The sequence below is a fragment of the Tasmannia lanceolata genome, unplaced genomic scaffold (genome assembly GCF_043159265.1).
Source record: "Tasmannia lanceolata isolate RefF3 unplaced genomic scaffold, GAP_Taslan_0.1 ptg000020l, whole genome shotgun sequence".
In the NCBI taxonomy this organism is placed as follows: domain Eukaryota; kingdom Viridiplantae; phylum Streptophyta; class Magnoliopsida; order Canellales; family Winteraceae; genus Tasmannia; species Tasmannia lanceolata.
In genome coordinates, this window is record NW_027518697.1 from 18,280,769 (window position 1) to 18,283,978 (window position 3,210).

Here is a 3,210-nt window from a genome sequence, read left to right on the forward strand (position 1 = left end):
TGAAGAAGAAATTGAAAGAAGATTTTCTTCCTTTTAACTGCCTTCAGTTTCCTTATCAACAACTACATAATCGAGAAGGCAAGCAGTTGCTTATTGATTTAGACAAGGCAAGTCAAAATGAACCCATTTACGACGAGTACGATGAGTACGGAGATGATGATAAAATATTTGAACTACGTGACGTTGGGGGAGCCTTTGTCATTCAAAAGGAAATGATTTCAATTCAAGATAATTTTCTCGACTATCTTAGAGACAATAATGTTCATTCTACATGTACGGTGCACAAAAAAAAATTCCTCGTTGGTTATTGATGGCAGGAGTTGTGTGAACATCCTATCGGAGTCTACCACGACCAAGTTACAGATTAACTTCACAGATTATCCAAATCCCCATAAGATTGTATGGTTGAAACGAGAAAGCGAAGAAGATTTGTCGGATGATAATGTATCGAATTCGATGGTGAATTCTTCTCAACAGTGAGTGACTGATGCAATCAAAATATTAGCAGCAAATTTTGAGGATGGTTATTTTAGGAAGATTCACAAATGGAAGTTTCATAAGTGGAAAATACGAAAGTTCCCGTGAATAAGGAACTGTTTTTGGAAGAAACTTACAAGTTTACATGGTGGAGTTATTGGAAATGTGTGTTATTGGAAACTTGCAAGATCCTGCAATCTTGAAGATTTGGGAAAATGATATCTCCTATTCTCTTAATATTTTGTTTCCTAAAGCTGAGTTATCATTTTCTTATTTAGTTTGCTTTCTAGATTTGATAAGCTATAGTTGCTTTTCTTATTTAGTTAGTTTTTAGCCTAGGGAAAGTTTAGTGTTTTAGGTACATATGCCAATATAATTTTAGCTTCTTTTTAGATTTTGGAAATCTTTTTGAAATGTAATAAAAGAGATGGAGGATTGGAATTGGGGAGTTTTTTGGAGATTGAATAAAATTTTATCTTCACGGCATACGTGAGATTTCGTACGAGTTCTTCTTATTACTTGATCTTTCTTGGTTTTGTTTGATCTTGGTATTTAGGCTGCGCCATTTCCTGAGAAAGCTAAATGATCGCTTGTGGGGGGGGGGGAAATGTGGGGTGTCTTTAGGATGGTAAAACTTTAGAGATGGTGACCATTCTTCAAAGATTCTCAATTATTAAGGGTTGTTTTACTTTTATTGGTAGGGCAATCAAAGAGTTAGCACATGCAAAAAATAATTGAAGGGTGTGAAGACTCTGAACTGAAATTGATAGTATTCAATAAGTACAAGCATATATTCTTTCACTAAACGCATTAACAAAAGAAAACAAAAATAAAAGATCCCTTTTCCCCAGCTCATATTATGAAGCATCGAATAAATTTTTTTTTAAAAAAGTGGTTGTCTCGGCATCTCACCCTCTCAAAACAATAAGTTGAGAACTGAATTGGGTAGTGGCAGTTGTGACCTGCCCTCTATTTTTTTAGTGTTATTTTAACTTTGTTTCTGGTAGTAGATGAGCAGCATGCCTGCCATTTGCCTCGATAAAATAAAAAAGACTGACCTGCATTCCACCTAAAGCTAACTACAACACAGAGAGAGGGAGAGAGAGAGCAAAAAAAGACAAAAGAACAAAGCAACAAAGATGTGGGCAAACTCAGACCTCCCAAATCCCAACACACAACTTAGCAGAGAGAGAGAGAGATTTAGAGAGAGAGAGAGAGAGATTTAGACAGACTCGGAACTCAGACCTCCCAAGTCCCAATCCATAACATAGCCGACGAATAGCAATGAGAAGAAGACAAGCTGATAAACTATACCCCCTCTCCACCACACACGCCCATATAGGAAAAAAAAAAGAAAACAAAGGGAAACAAAGGGAAAGAAACTCATAAATTTAAGCACTTTCATCACAAAAGCTTGCCTAATTACAGATAATTTTACAATTTATTTCGCAGCTAATCTGTCTTAAACACACAAAACACCTCGCAACTTTGAACCCTATACATTGTTTGAAATACCAAATTTAAGGGTGGCAATACCAAATAGGGAGATGACACTTTTACTCCCTGCATTGCATTACTTGCACGCTCCCCTTATTACTTGATTTGACATGAAAAGTTGACAACTTTATGTTAAATCACGTTATGAGGGGAACGTGCAAGTAATGCCGGTGGTTGAGAATATCATCACCCTACCAAAATATCACCCATAAATCTAGTGAACCACGGTAACGTGATACTCGACAATGGCATCTCCAGTAGTAGCGTTGGAATAATACGTCTTAGCTATCGCCACCCCACGTGCGAACCGGAACACCCCGGTTCCCCCAACAACCGGCATCTCTCGAACCGGGTTCATGGCTGGGTTCTTCCCCATTATACTAATAGAGCTCCCTTTATACTTCCCTTGAGTGAACCCATAGTCTAGAGCCATGATCAGACTCATCTCCTCCTGCCCAGCCGAGCCATATAGCCCTTGGGCTCTACCCAGGTCCTTCGAAGTCAGCTCGGGTCCTTCAGTTAGTGGGTCATCAACCATTACAATCGCGCCGAAGAAGGTCGGAGACTTGTTTGTATTGGCGGCTTGAGCCACCCTCATGGCTGTGGGCTTTTTTCCGCTGAATGTGTCGTGGAAGTAGAAGTGAAGCCGAGTTATCTTCTCTGGGCCGAGGCCGAGACTCTCGCGCCATGTTTCATCGGCTCGGCTTATACTCTTGAGGACTACCAAGGAGAAGAAAAAAAGAACCAGAGAGAGCTTCATCATTTCTCTCTATCTATCTATGGGAAATGGAAGAGAGGTTTTAATACATGCAGTTTCTAATACTTTATTTCAAGTAAGCTTCCACTACAGCCATTGAATTTGTTGATGACATTAGTCATCTACTCTTTTGTTTTTTAATTGGGAAATGATATATTTGCTCGTTTTTCTTACTTGGGACAACCCCTCTAGTATTTATTAATTATGATTACTCTTTCACACTGGAGGTGGCTGTCCTAAGTCAGAAAAGGGGTAAATATTTTAATTATTCCCGTTTTTAATTTCGTCCTTCAAGAGAAAGTGAGTGGTTGATTTAGAAAAAGGTTGAACCACCCATTCATACTTTTTTTTTTCAAGGAGATAATATCCTTACTCCCTTATTTTAATAATGACACTCTTTCTTGGTGTTCTTTTGATCGGGCAAAGGTAAAGGTTCACTTGCTCAATGATATAAATCATTTATTTCCTAAGACTTATTA

The 3,210-nt window shown here is 38.3% G+C and overlaps 1 pseudogene; it reads right to left on the minus strand.

The window, feature by feature from the left end:
- Nucleotides 1-1,839: 1,839 nt before the first annotated feature.
- LOC143855153 (dirigent protein 23 pseudogene) lies at nt 1,840-2,871 on the minus strand (annotated as a pseudogene).
- Nucleotides 2,872-3,210: the final 339 nt, after the last annotated feature.